Source organism: Callorhinchus milii, unplaced genomic scaffold (assembly GCF_018977255.1).
Source record: "Callorhinchus milii isolate IMCB2004 unplaced genomic scaffold, IMCB_Cmil_1.0 Scaffold12, whole genome shotgun sequence".
In the NCBI taxonomy this organism is placed as follows: Eukaryota; Metazoa; Chordata; class Chondrichthyes; order Chimaeriformes; family Callorhinchidae; genus Callorhinchus; species Callorhinchus milii.
This window is the reverse complement of record NW_024704753.1, coordinates 8073494-8098935: the sequence shown is the minus strand read 5'-3', so window position 1 is coordinate 8098935 and position 25442 is coordinate 8073494. Positions and strand designations below refer to the sequence as shown.

Here is a 25442-nt window from a genome sequence, read left to right as displayed (position 1 = left end):
AAATCAACATGCTGCTCAGTGAAATATATAAATCTCTCTGAACTGTATGAAACTTTCTCTTTACAATGAGGGTCATCATTTTAAAGAGAAAACTTGATTCAATTAACCAGGACGGGCAGATGGCCCACCCGGTAACATTTTTTAGGATGGCTACAAAGGGCCAATGGTCCTTTCTTTGCATTGACTAAGAGGCAACCAACGCATGCTAGGCGGAGCACTGGGAGATACATCCACAAAGCCTCCACAAATAATCTATTAAAATGGATTAGACAATCTAATAGGAGTGTAGGATGAAGAGGATGGGATAAATTAACATCACAGTGCAATTGAGAAATTTGTGAATTGCATGATCTTAATATTCATTAAGTTCAAATGGTCTGAGAAGGAAATCATGCCCAGAAAGCTAAATGGTGGTGTGGAGCACAGTAGAAATGCCAAGTGACACGCAATAAGAACAGAACACAGAAAACTAATCAGTTTATGCATACAGCAAAATGACTGGGATTAATATGAGGTTAATGGGGTGCAGAAATGGCAGTGGCCAGAACTGAGTGCTCAGGAGTCCTATAGCTCAGTGGTTAGAGCGCTCGCCTGGGAAGCAAGAGACCTGGGTTCGATTTTCAGCAGGGCAAAACCTTGGACAAGTTTCCTTACTCCACACGCCTGATAATAATCCCTCAAGAAAAAAAAACAATAATAAATTGGTCACTTCAATCCACGACTGTTTGTGGGACACCGCTGTGTGCAATTGACTGCTGCATTTCGCCCACAAAATATAGTCAATTCACTTTGCAGTATATTCTGTGAAACACTTTGAGACGTCCAGAAGATGTGAAAAGTGCTATATCAAATGCAAGGATTATTATTGTTACCTTCATAGGTTTTTCTCCTCTCCTCTTCCCACCACCAAACCCCTCATCCTACCCCTTTCTCTGATCTCAGCAGCTGTTTGATAGATGAGATGCATCAAGTGGTAACTACAGAATATTCATCTCAACTCAAATATTCCAAATATATGCAACAAAGAATCTGTGAAAGGCTCTGTATAACTGCAGGCAGCTGTTTTATGAAATGTACATCATTTAAAAAGTTACCCAACTGTTGGTACACAAAGTGAAACAGGCCCGAAGGTTGGAAGTAAATCTGAATTCTGGTCTGTGCTTAGTTAGCAGGTCTCATCTTGGGTACCTGTATAGGCTCTAGAATGGGTCTCCATATCCATGGATTAAAGAGGGGAAATACCTCCCATTTCTACTCGCTATTCACTGATCCTTTGGGTTGGTGTTCGTGTATGGATCTTGGGTGATGACAAGGTTGGGCACAACTGATGCCTCCACAGTTGAACACCCTGTTAAAACTCACGTCAAGGCTCACACAAAAAGATTGGAAAGTATTTGGAACCATAACCCAGCAAGGAACAAATAAATGCCTTTGGGAGAGGATGAGATGGCAGATAGGATAACCATGGTAAAGAAAAGAAATAGAAAAGGAAACAAAACTGATGTTGTTTAAATGATTAAACAATGACGATTTCTAGAAACCTAACTTTAACATTATAATATCACTACTGCCCTCTAGTATCATATTTACAGGGTACTTAATCTCTGCATTTCCCTGTTAGAAAATGTACATCTTATTGTTATGCCATTTTACATACATTGTGTTGCTTTATATCCGTGACCCACTCAAGGCCATTGTTATTCATGAGACTGTGTAGTCAGTTCAACCTTTAACATACATTTTTCATGAAGGAAAACAAGAGGGAAAATGGTCTCTTTTTATATATCCAAAAGAACAGATGGTCATGAATGAATTACAAACGAGTGAAGGGTCCTTAATTAATGCCTGAATGGGTCCTCTTCTTTCCATTTCTCTACCTTGAAAGTATCTGTGTTTAAAATTAAATATTAACAGTTAAATCAAATATAGTCGGTAATCGTACAATGGCTGTGTATTGTTTCCACTGTAAAGCCAATCTCCACCAGCCCCAACCTGCTTTTAAGTTAATTTACTCTTTCCAAATTTGTAGAAAGTTCAAAAGGTTACAGACTGAATTAAAATTAGGGCTTGTTCCCAATCACTGATTGAGAAATGTACCTCATGATGCAGAACTGAGTGTTCAACCCATGAAGGCCTCACAATTCAAAGAACAACTGAGTGCTGCAAATTGAAATCAAAAGGTGCTCGATACATAGATGCAGGTCAATGACTTATTTGTTATGGGTGGATGGCATATATATTCTATTTGTGGAACATTGCTATGTACAAATTGGCTGCTGCATTTGCCTGCAAAATACACATAGTCGCATCACTTTAGACTATGCATAGACTCAAAGAATGTTATGGCACAGAAGGAGGCCATTCGGCCCATCGAGTCTGTGCCGGCTCTTTGACAGAGCAAGTCACTTTCACTAACCCCAATCACCAGCTTTCTCCCCATAACTCTGCAAATCCGTCTTCCCCAGATACCTATCCAGTTCTCTCTTAAAAGCTGTTACCGAACCGGACTTCACTGCCCTTTCAGGCAGATCATTCCAAATTCGAACAACTCGCTGAGTGAAAACATTTCTTCTAATCTCCCCTCTGCTTCTTTTGGTAGATACCTTAAGACTGTGACCACGGGTCACAGACACACCTACCAGCGGAAACAGCTTTTCCTTATCTCGCCTGTCGAAACCTTTCATGATCTTGAAGACCTCTATCAGGTCCCCGGGTAACCTTCTCTGCTCTAATGGGAAAAGTCCTAACTTCTCCAGCCTGTCCTCATAGCTAAGGTTCCTCATTCCTGGTATCATTCTCGTGAATCTCCTCTGCCCCCTTTCCAGTGCCTTAATGTCCTTCCTGAAGTAAGGTGCCCAGAACTGGGCGCAGTACTCCAGCTGAGGCCTAACCAATGTTTTGTATAGATTAACCATAACCTCCCTACTCTTATACTCTATGCCCCTACTAATAAAGCTCAGTACACCAAATGCCTTTTTTACTGCCTTATCTACCTGCCCCGCTACCTTTAATGATTCGCTTACTTGAACACCCAGATCTCTCTGTACGTTCACCCCCCTTAAGATTGAGCTACCAAGTCTATATTGCCTCCTATCATTTTTCCTACCTAAGTGTATCACCTCACACTTATCCACATTGAAATCCATCTGCGACATGTCAGCCCATTCCACCATTCTGTGTATGTCTGCCTGCAGCCGTCACAATCTTCTTCACTATTTACTACCCTACCTAACTTGGTATCATCTGCAAACTTGGAAATAGTGCTCCCTATGCCCAAGTCCAGATCATTAATATATATTAGAAAGAGCAGTGGTCCCAATACCGATCCCTGGGGGACACCGCTGCACACCTCCTTCCATTTCGAAAAACACCCATTAACCACCACCCTCTGCTTTCTGTCACTCAGCCAGTTCCTAATCCAAACTGCCACTGTCCCCTTAATACCGTGGGCCTCTAANTTTTTTATTAATCTTTTATGCGGTACTGTGTCAAAAGCCTTTTTGAAATCCATGTAAATAACGTCCACCGCATTTCCCTCATCAACCCTCGCAGTCACCTCTTCAAAAAATTCTATTAGATTTGTTAGGCAAGATTTGCCTTTAACAAATCCATGTTGGTTGTCTCTAATTACCCAATGTTCCTCTAAGTAGAGATTTATTCTGTCCCGGATTATGGTCTCCAGTAGCTTTCCTATTACCAAAGTTAGGCTGACTGGCCTGTAATTTCCGGGTGTGTCTTTCTGTCCCTTTTTGTAGAGTGGGGTAACATTAGCTACTCTCCAGTCTCTTGGCACCACTCCTGTGTCCAATGAAGATTGAAATATAATGGCCAAAGCCTCCGCTATTTGAACCCGTATCTCCCACAGCAACCTTGGGTGAAACCCATCTGGTCCTGGTGACTTATCAATTTTGAGCCCAGTCAATCTTTTCAGAACTTCCTCTCTGTCTATAGTAATCTGATCTATTTCCTCTACCCTCTCATCTAATACTGCGGCATTTGGGGCATCCGTTTCCGTTGTGAAGACAGATGCAAAGTACTCATTCAGCCACGCCCTCTGCCTTCACAACAAGATTGCCGTCATTGTCTTTGATTGGCCCCACCCTACCTTTAACTAACCTTTTTTCCTTTATGTGCTTGTAAAATATTTTAGGATTCCCCTTTATGTTACCCGCTAACCTCTTCTCCTGCATTCTCTATAATGCGCTTTGCTATCCTCAGTATCTTGCATCTTCCAATTGTCGTACGCATGTGAAGGGCTTTGAATCGTCTCAAACGTGATAAAAGCACTACAAGAATCATTATTCCTATTATAGCTTAGAAAAAACCAAGGTTCTGGTTTTGACCTCACGCCAGCAACCACTTTTGGAAAACATCTGAGGACACTGCGCAGTTCTCACAGAGCAGGCCATTGATATCCTTTGCCAAGGCTCGCTCAAGAATAATCAGTAAGATGAAGAAGAGTTTCCAATATACTGCATCACACCTTGAGAGGAAGGGTAAGAGAGAAAAAAATACCTGAGGAGAAAACAAATCAGAAGGGAGATTACTGAAGGAAAATCTTTAAACTTGAACCTTTCTCCTTACTGGGCAGAGGGCAGCACAACGCACGCGATAACTGTGACATCATACTTTCTCTGATGTCACAGTGGCTATGTCCTACTGTTTTATTCCCAGGTAGAAACATGAACCGATGTAAAATAGAAAGATTTCTTGTAAAATGTGCCCCATTCAGTTCCAAAGTCAACCCTATCAAAGTGAACCATTGAAAAAGTGCCCTTTCCTAACCAGTTATTGATTTTAAATCGCTGCCTCTCAGAAAACAAATCTTCTCAATAACACCCGTAATATAGCATGAGGTGTGGTAGAACCATTTTGCGTAGGAATAAATGCAAAAAAAAAAACCTGTTCTGAATTGTTCTTGCAAACTTAAAATGAGAAGGATAGGGGAGAATAATCTATGGAAATGAGAAACACATAATAATGTGGGCTACAAGGTTTCTTCCACTGTAATCCTCACCATGTTTCACTGGAAAAATTATTGTCATGCTTCACACAATATCAGTGCCCATTCTTCACTAAAATAAAAAATGTCATTACAAAGTGTTAAAAGCATCATGTTGTTTGAGAAATTGAAATCGATAGGGGTCGGCTTTATTCTATTCTAATGAAAATTCTAGCGCGGTTGGCTTTGTGTGACCAAGCACTACTGCCACTATCTGTTTTGAAGACTACAGATACCCAGTGTGACGGACAATCTCTCTGATAGATTGAAAACTGAAAAATATTGATAGGGTGAGAAAAAAAAGAAAACTGTCTGCTTGGTAACATTGCAATCCAATCTTTATCCGCTACTTACTTTTAATGCCAAAATGGTTAAATTGGCAGATATTATTTAGGAACAGTGAGAATAAACATATTAGACCAATTACCTTCATTTAGGTTCCACAGTGAGACAGTCAGCTCTTCCCATCAGTGACTTATCACAAACCCTCACCTTCTACCCCAGTGGGTAGATCTCCCTGAGCTTCAACCATACCTAATTCTCACTGACATCTGTTGCCTGCAGTTGACACTTACTACTCAGTTTTACCTTACATAATAAGGCGAGGTGCTCTCAATACCTTAGGATAACATGCCATTGCACCGTAACCCTGCACTCACTCAGGTGTTGAGATTGTCTGTGTCTTTCTTTCTCTATGTGTGTGTGTGTTTGTGAGTGTCTCTATGTGAGCGTGTCTCTCTCTTCTGTATGTGTTTGTGATTGTCTGTGTGAGTGTGTCCGTGTGTCTCTTTCTCTCTATGTGTGTGTATGTTTGTGAGTCTACGTGTGAGTGTGTCTCTCTCCTCTGTATGTGTGTTTGTTTATGAGTGACTCTGTGTGAATGTATGATTCTCTTTGTGTCTGAGTGTGTGTGTGTCTCCCTCTCGCTGAGAATGTGTGTCTCTCTGTGTCTGTGTCTAATAATAAAAAAAAGTGTCTCTCTCTCTGTGCCTGTGTGTATTCCTGTGTGTCTATGAGTGTGTGCGTCTTCCTCTGTCTCTGGGCCCTGAGAGGCGGGAGGTGGTGAGCTCCTGTAGCCCAGCAGTCAGGCTGGTCCTGAGTGTCTGTTTTGTGGCGGATCTCCAGGCCCTTTTGGGCCTGCGTTGCTGTTCGCATCCCCCCCCATCCCCCCCCACCCCCTCAACCCAATCGTTCACCCAGTTATTTTTAAAGAAGAAAATAATGATTTTCTTTGTGTTATTTCCTCATGGACATCCAGTGCCTTGGGACGTCCTCTCGACATGAAAGGCGCTATACAAATGTAAGCCTATTATTGTTGTTGTATGTTTCATTTTTATCAATAAAGTGAAAAAATGTAGGTTGGCAGTAAAATGCACATCAACCCCCGCAATTTTCCCCCCGCAATTTTTGGCAAATATTTCCGCACTTTTCTATTGGTCCAGCTCATCAGTAACTCCTGCTGCAAGTGCAAAAGTAGATATCAGGTGAGTACAGTATCAGGTTAGGTTGTGACCTTCAACTGACATTCATCTCCTGTTTTCACATAAAGGGCAAGATACTCAAGGCTTGCTGGTGCTTGTGGACCTGTGCCTGAGAACGAGTCACTACCTTCAAAAAAGGAAGCAGTAAGGAAGGGAGGAAAATAAAATAGATAGAGTACAGTTGAAGAAGAAAACAAATCTCTTGTCACCAGACAGAGCAAAGCCACTGCACTCTACAGTAAGCACTTTGAGATATTTTGATAAGGCGCGATATCAAATTCAAGGATTATTATTACTGCTGAATCTGACCCTCAATTGCCCCAACACAAAATGCAATCAACATTTATATGAATACAGGTCTGCTTACAACCAAGTATGATGGAAAATTACACTGATGCAAGATACTGTAATAAAATCACCCTGACAACCATGGTTCCAGGTTTTTCTTATTCTTCAAGACAGTTTCTTTAAAGCTATTTGTGAAGAGCTTTGGCATATTTTAAAAGTTCCTTGCATTCAATATTTAAAACGTGAACTGGAACTTGCAGTTCCAAAAAAATGTATCAGTGCGGCAATATCTAGTCCAATAGACAAATTTTAGAGTCCATATTACTGTGTTTTGTTCATCAAATTCTAATAAGTGGTTATGTCATGAAGAGTAATGTTTCTAGCAAAAGTCAGAATACTGTAGATAACAATTTGGTTTTATTGGAGTACTTGAAAAGTCATGGAATAGTTACTCAAAGCTTGTGTTTAGCTTCCAGATTGATTTCTCCAACTTTACAAAGACTCTTGAGTATTAATGAATCATTATATCTCCATGTCAGACCCTGAAACCATATGTTCCACTCCACCCCTTGCTGGCTGGCAGTCTCTTTTCGGTGCTAAATGAAAAAAAATCTTACCTATTTTCACTCAGCATTCCTATCAAATCACACAAAGAGAGACAAACAGTTTCAAGGTATAAGGGTATAAATTCAACACATCTTAATACATCCTGGCATTTCATATATGCAATTCAAGGGTGTAATTTCAGTGCTTAAAATGTACACCACATTTTTCTAGAAAGTGAAGCGTTCCATTCATAACAATGAAATGTAATAATGCATTGCTCTTAACAAAAGAAACACAATGACTGGTTTAAAAAATTACAATCAAAAATTTGGAGAAGGAAGGGGAAAAAAAGAGAAAAAGAGCCTCAGGAAATAACAGAATGATTCCAAAACTATGAATATCAAGGTGTTGTATCAATTATTTTCAGGATAACACAACTCAAGGCACAGTGCAATTAACATAACATAGCTTACGATTTAAGACGGAATGTTGTTGAAAGGTTTGCAATGCCTGGAGGGAGGGTGGAAGAAAATGGCACTTTTCTTAAATTAGATATTATGACAAAAAGCAAATATAATGAGCCTTATAAAATATTTTAAATCTCAGAAACACGAGGAAGGAAGAACTACCCTGAACACTAATATTAATGGATCACATAAAACAAGCCTATCATCCTTCCTATCTCTCCCTTAAATTGCAGTTAGAAATAAACTTGCTGCTGTAAAATTTCACAAGAAATCAAATTCAGCATCAAAGTACGAAGCACATTTCTGCATTATTTGTCAGATATAATATCCGTAGAACAGTCCATCATCCCTCATTATCTCAAGGTGGATTATTACTAAGGTCAAAGTTAACTTTTTCTTCCCATGGTTTTTGTGCCGCCATTCTGTTAGGTTACTGGATAGTCATGAGGAGCAGTAATGCTGGCTGATTTTTGCTGGGGTATGTCAAAGCCAATTATAGGAACCTGATGTAATATCATAGCCCAAAAGCTTTGACCTTAAATTGATGCTGCTCAGCGCAACATCATTCTTTACTTACCAGAAATCAGGGAAGCTAAAAGCAAACTCTTCAAAAGAACAACAATAACAAAATTACATTTCATGTCGGGAGGATGTCCCAAGGCACTGGGCAGACAGAGTTTCAGCCCCGAGCTGGGGGGTCAGGATCGGGGAGGGTAGAGGGCAGGGGGGAAAGCAGGGTGATTGAAAGCACGGTCGAAGAGGAGGGTCTTGAAATGGGTCTTGAAGGAGTCAAGAAAGGGGCGAGGCGGAGACTTCGGGATGGAGTTCCAGAGGATGGGAGCAGAGTGGCTGAAGGCCCGTCCGCCAATAGTGGAACAAGCAAGGTGGGGGGGCATGAAGCAGGCCGGCGCCTGCTGTGCGGAGGGAGTGAGCAGGATGGTAGGGGGTTAGGAGGTCGCAAAAGAAAATGACAATAACACCATAAAAAAAATGGAAGAACAAAAAAGCTATTCAGCCTATAAAGCTCTCTCTCTCGCTATAGGGGAGTGTTCTATAAAAGTATTTTCCAATCTCAAAAGTAACTCACAGCAAATAGCCAGAATATCCACCCACAACACCACCACATTTTACAATCCAGTCTTAATGGAAGTCCTGTAGGGTTTTTCCTTATCCTCATCAGTGGTGGTTTAAATCTCAAATCCAAGTTGGTGGACGCTGAGGTAAAGTATCGGACAAAGAACATTTGAATGATAACGAAAGGTTAGTTTATTATAAATCCATCAACAGTCACAACAATCAAAGTTTTCAGTGTTACACTTGCAGAGGGTGACTCAGGCTTGTAATGGTCAGGGTGGCACCCTGAGAGCTCGAAGCTACTGTTTTCTTGAAGTTAACCAGTTCTTGACAAGATAATTAGCCACTCATCTTAGTTCTTAGCTCTCCTGCCTTCTCAACAGACATTTGGTAATTTTATGACCTTTTGTTATCTCCTGCTCACCTAGTGAGTTTTTCCATATATGGAGTTGGTTTCAACTGCCCTTGCAGTTACAAAGTGTTGTTTTTCACTTCTTAGCAGCAACCATTATCACTCTCTTGCGATTATATCACAATGGACTTCCTCCTTCTGGATATCTTACTCATTGTCTAGATAACGAACCCTTATTGTCTGGGTATCTTTCTCATTTTCTAGATAACAAACCAGGCCATCATGCTTTGCGAGCCAGTCTATGGTCAATGACCATTTAATGTGGAGAGTATAATATTTTAGTCACAGTCCCTTCGATCTCTGACAACTCCAAGATCCAAATGAAATGATTTGAAGCAGTCTGAATGTTCTTGAGTCTGCCATAACCTCCTGTAATTTGGCACTAATTGACACTGTAATTCAAAGAGATTGGAAGAGTAAAAAATATTGATTGACACAAATAACATCCTGTGTATGAAACTCGCCCTACACCTAAGGCAAGAGTGCTCAATGTGGATACTGGAACTAAGAGGGAAAACGTGTTCCCTTCCAGGCACCTTGCCAGGATGAGTAAAGAAATCATACATGTCTAAATTTAAACTGCTCTTTACAGTAAGAGCTGTCAGTGCTGGACTGACAGAGTGAAAATAAATTTGGTGCGTTTCATTGATTTTCGTTTCTCGTAAATATCCTTTTAGAACAGGAATTATAGGAAGGAAGAAGCGACACATCTGTCAGGTTGGATCTGTCAGGCTGGATCATTTTGTTTTATCTCTATTTTTGTGTAATGGATGGTTGGTTTTGACTAGTAAATTTTACCCATTAAATATTTGAAACTTACCGGGTGCAGGCAGCACTTCACATAAAAGCTTTTACCTACATTTTAGAACACTGCAATAAAACAATGATAATCCTTACATTTGGTTAGTGTCTTTCATGTTGGGCGGATGTCTCAAAGTTTTACTATAAAGTGTAATGACTGTCTATTTGTAGGCAAATGTGGCAACCAATTTTTGCATAACAATGACCCACAAACAGCCATCAAGTGAATGACCAATTTTATTCGGGGTATTGTTGGCCAGAAACTCCTTTCTCTTTTTAAATAGTGCCATGGCATCGAAACATCCACCTGAACAAGCAAATATCCACCTAAATCCACCCATCTCATCAGAAGGACAGCATCTCCAACAATATAGCACATCCCCAGTGCTGTATTGGAGAGTCACCCAGACTGTATGAGTTTCAAGTCCCATTTTGGGGCTTGAACCCACAGTCTTCTGGCTCAGAGGCAACTCAGCCAGGTTGACATGCACAAAGCATCAGGAGTTGATTTTACATGGAAACTTAGTGTACTTTTGTGTAATTACAGGGTTAAATTTAAAAACAGAAGATTAAATCTAGTCTTCCTAAAAGTATGATCTATTTAACCCCAGAATTACCTAGATCTATAAGAATCATACATCCACAAATCCAGATAGTGGGTGCAAGGATTATTTATTAAAAACCCAGCGCCCGAATGCTTTTTTTTAAATCTCAGACCTTACTTAGATTCAATTTTCTGATCTTGTGTAAAATTCAGGTTTGGTGGTTAAACTGTCAGAAATAGTTTAGATCTCTCTCCTTGCACCTACTCAGCACAGATTTACCATTTCACGTGTTTACACAATGATCCAAAATAATTGCAATTTCTGCATTGCACTAAAAATTTAGATCAAAACTGATCACTTCACTGAAGCTTTCTGCATGAAAAGCTCACTTGTTTATTTTTACTGGAACAATGTAGTCTTAGAATTTACAGGCAATCTTTCATCAAGGAAAGGTATGTTGGCTATCCTCCATTTCATAGTTTCATTTAGAGCTGTAGCAAATCTGCCAATCCACCTAAAACTAAAACTTAGAATACATTCATCTTACTTTTAAAAAGAGTTTAGTTGTCAGCACTTCATCTTCTCCTCTAAACCCTTTAGTCAAGACTGAGAAGACTAAGATCGGTGACAAATAAATCAGTTTCACATATCACTCTTTAATTTAGTTTTATAAGTCATCTTTGTGCGGCAGCAGCAAGCATTTGCTATACTGATTTCCATGAATTACCTAAACTAACAATTGACCTGGCAGTTTAGATGATATAATTGAAGAGGCAGACACTTCAGTGACAGTGTGTGAATAAATTTTGAAGCTTACATCCAATTTTCTTGAAATTACTCTTAAAGTAATGCTCTTTCCAATTCCTCATCCTGTCCTATCAATTTTCAGGCAGTTACTATAATTCTGAAATGAGGTCGCTGAGAACGTGTAGGTCAATTGATATCACTCGTCTTCAAAGAGCCCATTGCCAAATTCATAAACTGTTCCCTAAATTAGCTTAGATTCAACCACTTTAAGAAAAATCTGCAGAATAAATTCACTGAGAGGAGTCTGCCATTGATGATTGAAAAAAAAGTGAGTGGTCCAACCTTTTCTAGAGACTTGATTCCATGATCATAATTATGCATTTGACAGAGAACATTCAAACAAACTAATTAAAAGAAATTTAGCTCACATTCATGTTTTACCATTGTACTGGTGTCTGAAAATGCAATTCACACCTTGCTGTTCAAAGTGATCCATTTAATTGGTTGTCCTTTTCAATTGTTCTAGAGAAACTCAAATGTTATTTGAAACAATAAGGGTATTGTAAGGCAGCTAAATTAGATAGCAAAGCAAAATGACCACTTGACAATGTTTTCACCAAAACTCCCATCAGGTAAATAATTTTGCTCCATTTACTACTTGAACTTATAAAGAGAAGATACACAATTGACAACAATGATGTAAAACAGTTCATTCCACAAGGAAGAAGATAGCTGTGAATTATGAAGCACTACGTTTTATACGGCTATTCGACTTTGAATACTGCAGGCAGTAAATCAAACACAGAGACAAGACTAGTTTCATGGAAAACTTTTCAGACTTCACTAAAATTATGCTCTTGAAACTCAAAAAAGACTGGATATTTCAATTGTGGATTTTTAAAACAAACTCATTTTTTTTTCACCCACAAAATATTCAGTCAATTCAATTCACGGTATATTTTGTGAAGCGCTTTGAGACGACTTGAAGATGTGATAAGAAGGGATGGGGGCTATATCAAATGCAAGGATTATTATTATTATTTGCAGTGTTTAATATTATCACAAGATCAGTTTGGATGAAGAAGGTCCCTTGCCCCAATTGATCTCATCCTTCCAGCATATCCACCTATCACAGCACCAACTATTTAATAGGACGAGTGTCTTGGCCTCAACCACCATCAATGAAGACCTGGGATTAAAGCTTTTATTTGAACCTGAGCTAACATACTGCAACATGGCAAATTAAAATTTGTCAAATCTAGTTCAACCCTCTGTTCTAAACTCATGTTTAAGTGTGGCCTTTGTTTGTGGAACATTGTTGGGTGCATATTAGCTGCTGGATTAGTTTACAAAATACACTCAATACACTTCACAGAAACATTGTGAAGCATAGAACCATGGAATTATACAGCACAGAAGGAGGCCATTTGGCCCATCATGTCTTCATGTCATCATGTCTCAGCCAGCTCTTTTAAAAGGGCTATCCAAATCAATCCCACTCCCCCACTCTCTCCATAGCCCTGCAAACTTGTCCTCCCCAAATATTTATCTTCTTCTCTCTTAAAAGTTGTTATCGAATTGACTTCCACCACCCTTTCAGGCAATGCATTCCAGATCAGAACAATCTGCGGTGTGAAAACATTTCTCCCGTTTCTTTTACCAACTATTTTAAAACGGTGTCCTCGGGTTACCGATCCACCCGTCAGTGGAAATAGTTTCTCCTTGTTCACCCTCATAATTTTGAAAACTTCTATTAAGTCTCCTCTTAACCTTCTCTGCTCCAAGGAGAATAATCCTTGCTTCTCTAGACTCTAAAGTGCGCCAATTTCTAATTTCTAAAGTATTATTATTTTGATAGAAGACACAAACAGCACATGTGGCAAGTCCTGGATAACAGTCAACTTTCTATAACTGAATGTCAGCCATACTGAGGCCCTCCTGATTGGCTCGCACCAGTGCCTCAACACCTCAGGCACTGGCAGCATTAGTATCCACGGATGCACACTCCATCTCACCAAGCCGGTTAGGAACCTGGGCGTCTTGACCCTCAACTGTCCTTCCTCCCCCATATCTGTGCCAAGACCCGCTCTGGAAGCTCTCACGTCTGCAACATTGCCCGACTCTGCCACTTCCTTACCCCTCAAGCTGCCGAAACCCTCATGTAAACCCTCATTTGTCACCTTAAAGCTCGACTACCTCTCTGCCCTCCCTCTTCCCAACCCTGTCCCCCCACGCTCGGGTCCTAATCCCTGACTGTTCAGCACCTTGGGACATCCTCCTGACATGAAAGGCACTTCACAAATGTAATTTTGTTGTTGTTGTTGTTATAACTATTCTGCGCTAACTGCGCTGTATCATGCTTGTGACTGACTGAGAGAGCCCAATTTCTGTCCACATCATTTAGTCACTCAAGAACAGAACATTATTTGGTTACGCAGCTGTAACAACACATCCATACTTTTGATTTCAGTAATAATAATGCGTGTATTTGAGTCGTCTCAAAGCACTTCACAGAATATACTGTAAAGTGAATTGACTGTATATTTTGAAGGCCAAACACGGCAGCCAATTGCACACAGCAGTCTCCCACAAACAGTCGTGGATTGAGTGACCAAATTTTTTTTAAAGAGATTATTACCCCCAGAAAAGCAATCAGCCAAACGACTAACAACTGGGTTCTACTACTAGGTAAACAGAGGCATGTCTAGTAAGGAAACTTACCTAACATTTCATTCTGCTCGGGAACTGAGCCTAGGCCTTCTCACCTGCGAGGCAAACGTTCTAACCACGAAGCTACAGGACTCCAAGTTAAGAAGAAATGTCATATTTCAGGAAATATGTTATTAAGCACATTATCTCTGTGCAAGTTTTTAAGTTCCTAGTGCACTACGTTAATGAATGTTATCAAACAGAATAAAACAGATTTTCCATTTCATTTTTCGGAAAAGCTTGCATGAATCAATTGATAAGAATAATCCTGGACCAGACACCTTGTTAACTGACTTCTGCGATAACCTTTTGCCCCCGTAAGGCTTTTTTGTCCAAGACTTGGACACTCGAGATAGTATAAATAGGTTGGAGAAGAATATATCTGAAGTGTCCTTGCAAGATCCCCTGAGAAACTACTCACTAACATAAAACAGTTTCATTCCCTGTAAGACTGCATGGCTGATTGGGATACAATCTACTGGAGAATATTACAGCCGCTGGGTCACGATTGCACATGATGTGCCATGCTCAGATATGCTAATTTATGCAGACAAGGTTGGATTAGTAGCTTTTCCCTTTGAATTTGGCTTGTGTTATTCAGGCGGATGTAAAATATTAATCTGGAAAATTATGTCAGACTATTTCTCCTTAGCAATATCCATGGTATTTTGAGTCTGAATTTTCTGGAGGTTGAATAAAAATGATTAATGGTCCCTGACACTATAATATAAATTGTCCTTCATGAATATCTCCTGATTATTTTTGTGTATTCTAATGCAAAACTGGAAATTAGAATTGCAAAGTAGCAGTGGCAGATAGATGAAAATGATGGTGTGTAGAATGATTTTCTTCATTGCACACAATAGAACATTGATAATAGAGCATTGCATTGTATACCACATCCGATTCCATTTCCCTACCTCTGAAGAGCCACTCAGCAGGAAGGAAACCAAAGCCGCCTGATCCACTTATCCGTGCATTATTATTCCTATTGTACAATGTGTGTAAATATTCTTAGGTTTTAGAACACAATAGCAAATATTAAAGACTTACAATAACCAGTGAGCTTTCTCTATCAGTTTGGAAGAGATTTGAAGGTTGCTTGAGAATAGCTCACACTGTATATTGGTTGGCAAGCAGATCAAGATGTAAAAACAAAACAAATGTGATTCACTGAGAAAAAGTCACTAATAAGTCAAATGATAAAACGTCAATAATAAATAATCCTTGAATTTTATATATTTGGAAGGATCTCTCAAACCACTTCACGGATTTACTGTAAAGTATAGTGACTGGGTATTCTGTAGGTGGAAATTTAAAAAATACATAAAAAGGGGTCCAAGAAATTACCAGAGCTTATAGATAATAAATGTAATATATTACTCCACACGCCTAATAATAATCCCTCCAAAAACCAAAAACAATAATTAAATTGGTCATTTTCAATCTACGACTGTTTGTGGGACATTGCTGTGCGCAATTGGCTGCCGCGTTCGCCCACAAATATACAGTCAATTCACTTTACAGTGTGTTCTGTGAAGCGCTTTGGGACGTCCTCCCAACGTGATAAGCGCTATATCAAATCCAAGGATTATTATTATTATTATTATTCCATCTGTACATGTATTACAAGTACATGGAGAAAAACAATAAGACATGCCCTTGGTCAACCTTATTGTATGGACATCATTTTTTTTAATGCAAGATTCCTACACTATTCAGCTGGGAATTAAAACCTACAGAGTTGCACAGACCCGATTTGACATCTTTCCCAATTTAAGGAGTTATAATAATTATGATTTACAGCGCAGAAGTATTTATAATCCCAGGACAAAACATTTAGTGCCCTAAGATGTATGGGCAAAGACATTTTAATTATAGTTATAAATTCTTACATTATCTTAGGTCAATAAGCATTAAGCTCCACAGCAGAAGATGCCAATTGAAACCCAAGGCAAGTCAACCTTGCACTTCGACTCGAACAAGACTGAGCAAAAAAGCACTCACACACACATAGACACAGAATCTTCAATATTATATCATAAAAGAGACATCAAGTCTGCAGAACCATTCTGATGCAGAGCTCAACTTGAATTTGGGGAATCAATCCACATGCCAATCTTTGTGGTAAAAGTACAGTAAGAAATAAGAGTGTACTGGGGAACTGGATCAAGTCGATTGGGACATGATTTGCATTTACGAATTTGATTAAAAATACTGAATATTTACACTTGAAAAAAATCAAAATGATATCTATACAAATGAACAACTTGTGGAAACACTGAATGAATGCAACAGAGTTGTGTAAAGCTCAAGGGATGAAGCTGAGTGCGTATTTTCAAATGTTGCTCATGCATCGCAACCGTTAAAATTAATATTTTGCTACAATTCAAAATAAAAAATAAGCTTTAGTTTATATGCTGAATATAAACAGTGTCTGTAGCCACACTGCTGGTCAGGTAAGTGCTGCCACAGTTTAGAAAGGTTTAGAAAAACAGAGTGAAAGAAGAGAGAGAGAAATCAGATGTTACATTTTCATCCCTTTAAAAACATATTTTTGACAAAAAGTCACTTTTTTTGGAAAGAGACTGAGCGGAACAGATAATCATATTTTCAGAATAGCAGAAATAATGTGGTGTGTGCTGCTGTTGCTAATGCTACCATTAAAATCTAATTCCTTTATATGATCTCATACAGGCTGTGAGAAAGACTACAAATGACTTGTAATTTTCCTTCTTACGAAACTACCCATTAAGAAAGCAGAGCTTTAACTGGTCACATCACAAAATGCTTTGTGGGGAAAACATTGTGGAATGTTTTGTGCAAATGCTAGAAACCTGACATCAAAACAAATAACAACAGATCAATTAAAAGAGAAAACAAGATTAATATTTGATATAGTGCCATATCTTGTCTCAAAGTATTTCACAGGATATACTGTAAAGTGGCCTGATTACTTTATGCAGCAGCAATTTGTGCACAACAATTTGGACACAACAATGTCCACAAACAGCTACGAAGCGATTGACCAATTTTATTTGGGGTATTGTTGGTTAGGTAAATGGGATGTTGGTTTAACGTCTCAGCTGAAGGACGGGACCTTCGACAATTCGACACAACCATCGTACTACACTGGAGTATCAACATAGATAAAATGGGTTCCAACCCCTAATGCAATAATAATCCTTGCGTTTGATATAGTGCCTTATCACGTCTCAAAGCGCTTCACAGGAACCTTGCAACTAACCTTGCAACCTTCTGCCAATCCCAACAAAAGGTCAAGACACAATTGTTCATTCAGACAAATGGTTTTCTTGGGGTCTCCTTACAACCAATATATGAAGGGTCAAGAAGGATATTAAGAAGTTTAAAATCAATTAAATCAAGAGAGAGCTTGTTAAGTCATTAGCAGATTGAGAAGTGCTGTTAATTTACGTTTTCTCGTTGGTTTAGCAGAAGTGACAAGTGGGAAGTAGAAAAATGGAGGAAATGGCTGTTTCCAAATTGAAGTCAATGGTTCCCCTCCTTTCCCCGTCACAGTCTTCCTCTCCCCATTTTCATGCCCACTGAGAAATCACACCCAAAATACCAATTATTGACTTTGCACTCCCAGCAATCCTCTTTTTATATCACTAAATATTGCCTACAATACTCAGTCACCACACTTTACTATAAAGTCTGTGAAGTGCTTAAGACATCCTCTTGAAGCTATAAGCACTTTGAGACGTCTAGAAGACGTGAAAAGTGCTATATCACATGCAAGGATTATTATTATAACAAACGCAAGCATTATTCTTAATTATTATTTTGTCTAATGTAATAATGAAACTGCTTTTGGCACTCTTCAGGTGATCAAGTCCTTTCTGATTTTCAACTTAACCCGTTGTGAGAGAAGATCTGCATGGAGTAAAGGATTTGGCAGATGAAAAAGAAATAAGGAACACAGTTGTACAATTGTGAGAAGTCATAGTCCTAGGAAGTAAACTGTGCTGATATTAAAAGCAGTATTGTCAGCTAATACACGAATACTGCCATCAAATGATCATTTTGAAACTATCCTTGTACCCTCTGATTCCTCAAAGATATTTCATTAAGTCAATTCTTATATAAGAAAATATCACTATCAAAAGGGATGAAAATGTATTTATTGTAGAAAAGTAACCCATAAATAAATATCTGGGTTACTAATAAATGCCACAGAGGAATGCCACAGAGGATCAATTGTTCTTGGTAAACAAATATATTTCTCAATCTGATCTGTAAAACCATAGTTACTGATTCACCTGGATTTCCTGACAACAGAAGAGGGATAAGCACAAATCCCAGTCAGAAATCCTAGTTTATCTGAGTATGGCAGTGAACCCACAAGTGGAGTCCTGTAGCTCAGTGGTTAGAGCACTCGCTTTGCAAGTGAGAGACCTGAGTTCAATTCCAGGCAGAGGGCGAAACCTTGGGCAAGTTTCCTTACTCCACACAGAGCCTAATAATAATACCTCCAAAACAAAAAACAATAATAAATTGATCATTTTCAATCTACGACTGTTTGTGGAACATTGCTGTGCGCAATTGGCTGCCGCGTTTCGCCCACAAATATACAGTCAATTCACTTTACAGTATATTCTGTGAAGCGCTTTGAGACATCTAGAAGATGTGAAAAGCGCCATATCAAATGCAAGGATTATTATTATTATTATTATCAGAAAACTTCATACTATTTCCAGACATGCCATTTCTCATTCTTTTATGTGTTAAGGCACAGAAAATACCACTAATCACCAAACCACCCCTTCAATTCATCTCATCCTTTCTCTGATATCTTTCATCCCTCCTGGAGCCCCAGCTAACATAGAAAAACAATTATCAGAGGATCCTTCCCGCATTATCATGCATGAAGAGCGCAAACAGCAGGATACCCCAGATAGATCCATACACAACTTCAACAGTTATTTCCCCCATTCACTACCACCTTCTGCTTTCTATTATCACCATTCATTCCAACAAGCTAACTTGTTATTAATTCCAATAGTCCAGACGTTCTTTGAAACTCTCACAAATGGAACGTTATGAACTGCCTTGTGAAAATCAAAGGATATTTAAAAAATAGCCTTCAGCCCTTGATTTGGTTCCCTCTTCATAGAATTATGTGGCAAATGCATAATGGTTACTTTTTTTCCTGTCAAACCTTTTGTACTCCAGTCATTACAGGAAAACAGAATACGTTTAACATGTAAAAATAAAATAATAACACTAATTTGGTCACTCAATCCAAGACAGTTTGTGGGACACTGCTGTAAGCAATTGGCTGCTGCGTTTCACCCAGTCAACCCACTTTAGAGTATATACTGTGAAGCGCTTTGAAACGTCTCAACAACGTGCTAAGGCACTACCTCAAATGCAAGGATTATTATTATTTTATTGTAGTATCAAGCCTTCCTGGGTCAGGTGCAATATAGAGGAAAGATATAAATCCAAATGTGGAGTACAGCATCCTCTGCCCCAACACAGTGTCCTTACCACAAAAGAACTTAATTATATTATATAATTATATAATTGTAGATTATATGAAGATTCTGTACTTCCTGCACATGCCCTCCTACTGGCCTGTTGTAGTGAATATGCTACTCTGTGGGGTGTTCTGTGCCATGGGAGCACAACTCAAGAAGTGTTACAATTGCCTGATCTATACCTTGTGGATAAAGGAGGCTTTAATCCCATTTGTCAATGTTGGATCTGAACTCGTCCCAGAAGTGAAAATGCAGTTTTCGAACTGACTGGCCCGCCAAGATTTTTTTTGCAACTTTATGAAATGTTCATCTTCCTTAAGATAATAATAATAATAATCACAATCCTTGCATTTGATATAGCGCTTTTCACGTCGGGAGGATGTCCCAAAGCGCTTCACAGAACACACTGTAAAGTGAATTGACTGTATATTTGTGGGCGAACGCGGCAGCCAATTGCGCACAGCAATGTCCCACAAACAGTCGTAGATTGAAAATGACCAATTTATTATTGTTTTTGGTTTTGGAGGGATTATTATTATCTTCCTTAAGATGAACACATTGTAGCTTTACATTACAAGAACCTATATGGAGCAGCCAAACTGAGAGCAAACAAGATGAGTAGGAAGTCTTGTATTTGAAAACCCCTGGGGTGGAGCTCTGTGTGAAGCAAACTTCAACAATGTGCATATAGAGAAATCCCAATGACCCTACATATCATCGAAAGCACATGAAACTTACATGGTTTATTATTTCCCCCACCATCGCCATCCCCCAATTAGTATAAAACGTTGGCATATATAGTTATAAAATATACATTTGATCACCAAGTACATAAATGTGTTCGAAGCCTGTTCAATTTGTCAACTGCTGTGCTGCTGTTCTCAGGTATGAAATCGATGTAAGGATCAGAGCAGAGGCTACCTACAGAAGTGAATACTTGTGATTCCCCACGGTCCATTTCACATTATGTGGTTAAATTACACTAAATATGACTACGTCTCATATAACCCTCTGACAACCAAACTATTCAGTCTATCTCTGATAGGAATCATCTACTATTCTTCTTAAACACTAAAAGAAAAATGTAACATTTGCTAATCTCACACAACCATAAATTAACTGTTAACTAATTGCACAATCAAAGAGAGAGAAATAAAAGCGCTCTGAGACTCCGTCCGTCGTGGAGGACGCTATATAAATCCGAGTTGTTGTTGTAACTGGTTGAATCTGTGCACTGCGGGTGGGAAGAAAAAAATGTTTTGTATCAGCACATGGAACTCTGGACTCTAACGTGGATTTTTATATAATGTTCACTCTAGGAAACCCACAGAACAAGAAATTAATTGAATATCCTGTTATAAGAATGGTTGATTGCACAATCAAAGAGAGAGAAAAAAATCAGCAAATGCTCTGTGTAAGTTTGCCATGGAAGAAATGGTAAAATGTCTCAAATAAGCATTGGTGTAGATGGGAAGTTTCGCCCGCAAAATATACAGCCAATTCACTTTATAGTGTGAAGTGCTTTGAGGTGTCTTGAAGATGTGATAAAGGCACAATATCAAATGTAAGGATTATTATTAGTAATATTAGACTCCCATTCAGATGGAACAGCCTTGTAAAGCAATCTGACCTTGCACCTTGTACTGAAGTATGAAAAACAAAACAGCTGCCACATGCCACTCTGACTGAACTCCACCAGAGCGTAAGCACATAAGAACTCTCTAGGCAAAAGAAGACCAAGTCCATCCAGTTCGTCATTAGAGTATTGGAGTTGTACAGATTCATAGCAATGCCATAGAGTCCCTCATCCTCTCTGAAAATCTTATTAGGAAAGTAATACAAATTTCCTCCATGGAAGCTTTCCTTAGCAGCCATGATAATTTATACCTCATCCCTTTATTCCCTTCATTTGGCAGCTGAGCCTTCAGCTGGAGGCTGCACCACTCTGGGTGCCTGATGTTTCATTCTAACTGAAACAGAAGGAATGGAATTGTGGCAAGAAGGACAGATGGTTTGAAGCAAAAGCATGGCTGTGGGGCTATTAGGGGCCATGATGTTCACACACAACAAGCACCTCCTAGAGTCCTGAAGAATGAGTGAAGCAAGAAAAGATGCTGAGAAAGGTATACAACAAGGTCCCGGACGACTGTTGAGCAGTTCTGCAAAACAGCTCTAACAACTGAAGAACACAGTATATCCTGTGAAACTCTTTGAACCCTCATACCGTCAGGAAAAACGCTATATCAAAAGCAAAGATTATTACGATAAGTGATTTTCCAGCTTTGACAAGGTGGGAAACAGAAACAAAGCTCAAGGAATATTTCTGCATGAGTTCCTCCTCCATTGTCTTTTCCTTTCTCTTCCTTACCACAGATAATCCTTCAGACAGTAATAGTTCCCCCTCACCCATTAACTCATCATCAATATTAACGACATATTACATCAATGTTAGGATCCATTTTCTCTACTTCAATTTCAAGTCAGTGTGGTGAATGAAAAATCTAGAAATGTTTTACTTGCTGCATGGCTAATAAGCTTTCAAGATATTTTTCAGCACTGATTTTAGTTGTGGATTTGAGGCCTTAATAAGGTCTTCACAACACATAAAACAGTCACAAAAAAAAACAGATTCTGTTACCACATTGTTTGCCTTCATTCCTGTCAAATTCCATCTTTTCTGTTTTGACCAGAATCTATTATCATCCAATATTAAATCCTGCGCTGTCCAGAAAGAGGCTTGCACAGGAAGATACTTCACCTACAAAATACACTTTACACTGTGAAGCGCTTTGCGATTTCTCAATGACACGATAAGGTGCTATATCAAATACAAGGATTATAAGGTAGATTGAAGAGAATAATACAGAAACAAGTGGGAAGTAAAGGTGCAACTGAGACAAGCAAAATGAAGGGACCGGGATTAAGCTTCTGTTCGACCCTGAGCTGTCCTTTCTCCCTCATATCCGCGCCACAACTGGCACCGCCTTCCATCACCTCCAGAATGTCACCAGACTACGGCACTACCTCACCCCTCACGCTGCTGAAACTCTGGTCCACGCCTTTATCACGTCAAGGGAACTCTCTCCTCGCCGGCCTTCCCGGCACCTCCCTCCACAAGCTGCAGGTCATTCAGAACTCTGCAGCTCGTGTACTGTCCCGCTCCAGGCTTCGGGACCACATCACTCCCACCCTCGCTCGCCTCCACTGGCTCCCCATCCCCCAGAGGATCGAATTCAAGATCCTCATCCTCACCTACAAGGCCATTCATGGTCTCGCTCCCTCCTACCTCTCCGAACTACTATCCCCCTACCTACCTGCCCGTACCCTCCGTTCCTCCAGCTCCGGTCTGCTCCACATCCCCCGCCCCAACCGTCCTACCATCGGTGGTCGGGCCTTCAGCCTCTCAGCCTCAGGCTCTGGAACTCCATCCCCCAGTGCCTTCGCCGCCTCCTCCCTTTCCTCCTTCAAGGCCGGTCTCAAGACCTTTCTCTTTGACCGTGCCTTCAGCTCCCCTTTCGACTCTCTAAGCCCTCCTCGCTCCCTCCCTTCCCTCCCCTCACCCTGACCATTTCCCCCCTGCTCGGGTCCTGACCCAACTGTCCAGCGCCTTGGGACGTCCTCCCGACGTGAAAGGCGCTCGATAAATGGAATCTTGTTGTTGTTGTTGTAAACAGAGTGATATTATGATTAAGCTCAGACAACGTGGGGGCAGAGGACAATACAGGCATGAAAGAAACTGAGACTAGCTAGCAGTTAGCGTAGGAGTTTGAAGCATAAGGTGAAGCAAGACTCCTTGGAGAGATAAATGAAGAGTTGTAAAGTGGAAAGTGACAGGTTAAAATGGAACTGAGGGGGCTGAGATATAGCCTTTGCTGAAAAAGGCTGGGAAAATTAATTTCTGTCTTTAATAAATTATTAAATTACTCTTTGGGGGGTAAGAATAGACTCATAATAATTCTAATTACTTAATGTAAGCAGTACAAAGAGTGGGTACAATATACCCCAACTCATCTTTCCAAATACCTATCCCACATGATCCTACACAATGTCTACTTTAGCTGAACATCTCTATTGTGTAAGACCCCTGTCTGAGAGGATTGAGACAATAATAATCATAATAATCCTTGCATTTGATATAGCGCCTTATCATGTCTTCGAGACGTCTCAAAGTGCTTCACAGAATACACTGTAAAGTGAATTGACTGTACATTTTGTGGGCAAAACGTGGCAGACAATTACGCACAGTAGTGTCCTACAAACAGGAGTCGATTGAAGTGACCAATTTCTTATTAATTAAATGAATTAAATACACTGGAATCCGCTTTATCGGACACTGTTTAACTCTGGACACTGGGTAAGTCAAACAAAACACCCGGCCCCGATTCATTTGTATTCTTGACTGTTTTAAATATGCCAGTTGATTCAGACAAAAATCCAGTTACTCAGGTCAAAATGTTGGGCTGGTCACCACTGAATCTACTCACTCAGGCCTTCTGTGTGTCCAGTGGCTACATTCAGCTACAAGGTATGTAGATGGAAGGAGTCTAAGATTGATTGGCAGTGGACTCCGGCCATTCACAAGCGACTGGAGTTGGGCTGTCAATCAGTGAAGGGGCGGAGAAACAGGAAAGAACAAGGGAAGAAATGGGAGGTATCAATTGCGATTGATTGACAGCTGAGCTGTTTGTGAATGGCTGGAGTCCAACCACTCCCAAGTGGCTGCAGACTGTCAATCACATCAGTGTCGCTAATTGGTCCCCTTCCCGTCCAATGGGAACAGCAATGGGAGGGAGGAAGCGCAGCGGCTGTTCCTCTGTTGGGTGTGAAGGTATTTTGCAGCCAAACAAAGGTAAATATGTTTTACTGCATTCTGTTGAGAGTACAGGATAGTAGAGGACAAAACGTCCATCCCCAACTACGCCAACTCCCTGCCTGTTGGTGTTCCCCGCTTTTCCCTCCACAAGTTGCAGATCTTTGAGAACTCCGCAGCTCATGTCCCATCCTGCACCAGGCTCTGTGACCCTATCACCCCCACCCTGACCCGACTTCACTGGCCTCCCATTCCCCAGAGAATAGAGTTCAAAATCCTCATCCTTGCCTTCAAGGCCCTCCACCACCTTGCTCCTTCCTACCTCTGCTAACCCCATATTAATCTTTCCGTTCCCTCCATCCAACAGGCTCCGGCCTGCTCCACATTCCCCGCCAGCCCACTCCACCATTGGCGGTCGGGCTTTCAGCCTCTCTGCCTCCATCCTTTGGAACTCCATCCCACAGTTCCTTTACCTCACTCCCTCCCTTGCCTCATTCAAGGTACGACCCAAGACCCTTCTCTTCAACCGCACCTTCAGCCACCCTCCTACTACCTTCCCTGTCCTCCACCCCTCCAGATCCCAACCCCCTACTCAGCTCCAATCCCTGACTGTCCAGCACTTTGGAATGTCCTCCTGACGTGAAAGACGCTTTACAAATGTGATTTTTTGTTGTTGTTGTCTGGCTTAACCAGCTTCTACTGTATTTGGTTCTAACTCAAACATTTGTGGAATACACACGTAGGTTTAGCTTTTTTGCACTGTTAGATTTTACTCATAAATGTTACATTAATAACCTGNAAAAAAAATCCAAATGAACAGATGGCCAAGACTACACCACAGTATGTACATAACTCTATGTGGGCTGCAATACTGTTTGATTTTCTGAGTGAAGTATCAAAATGGAAATGTAATTAAATAGGTGAGAAGAATACAACGTGTTGCAACGAGGACTGAACATTGAAGGTGGGATAATGTCAAGATGCAGTGAGATTGTGCAAATCAACCCACGGCCGTAATGCAGTTGTAAATGAAACAAAATTTGGTGTCCCACAGAA

The 25442-nt window shown here is 40.1% G+C and overlaps 1 protein-coding gene across 5 annotated transcripts in view; it reads right to left on the bottom strand.

Annotated features, from left to right (window-relative positions):
• fhit (fragile histidine triad diadenosine triphosphatase) overlaps nucleotides 1-25442 on the bottom strand; it is a 539096-nt gene that overhangs the window by 373998 nt on the left and 139656 nt on the right. Inside the window, exon 1 of one of the 5 annotated variants that reach the window (XM_007895161.2) lies at nucleotides 24061-24093. The exons of 3 other annotated variants lie outside the window; for them this stretch is intronic. The gene's annotated coding sequence lies outside the window, so the exon portion shown is untranslated. Of the gene's footprint in view, nucleotides 1-14084; nucleotides 14102-24060; nucleotides 24094-25442 lie in introns of those variants that run through there. One more of the 5 variants, XM_007895163.2, reaches the window with a different exon arrangement.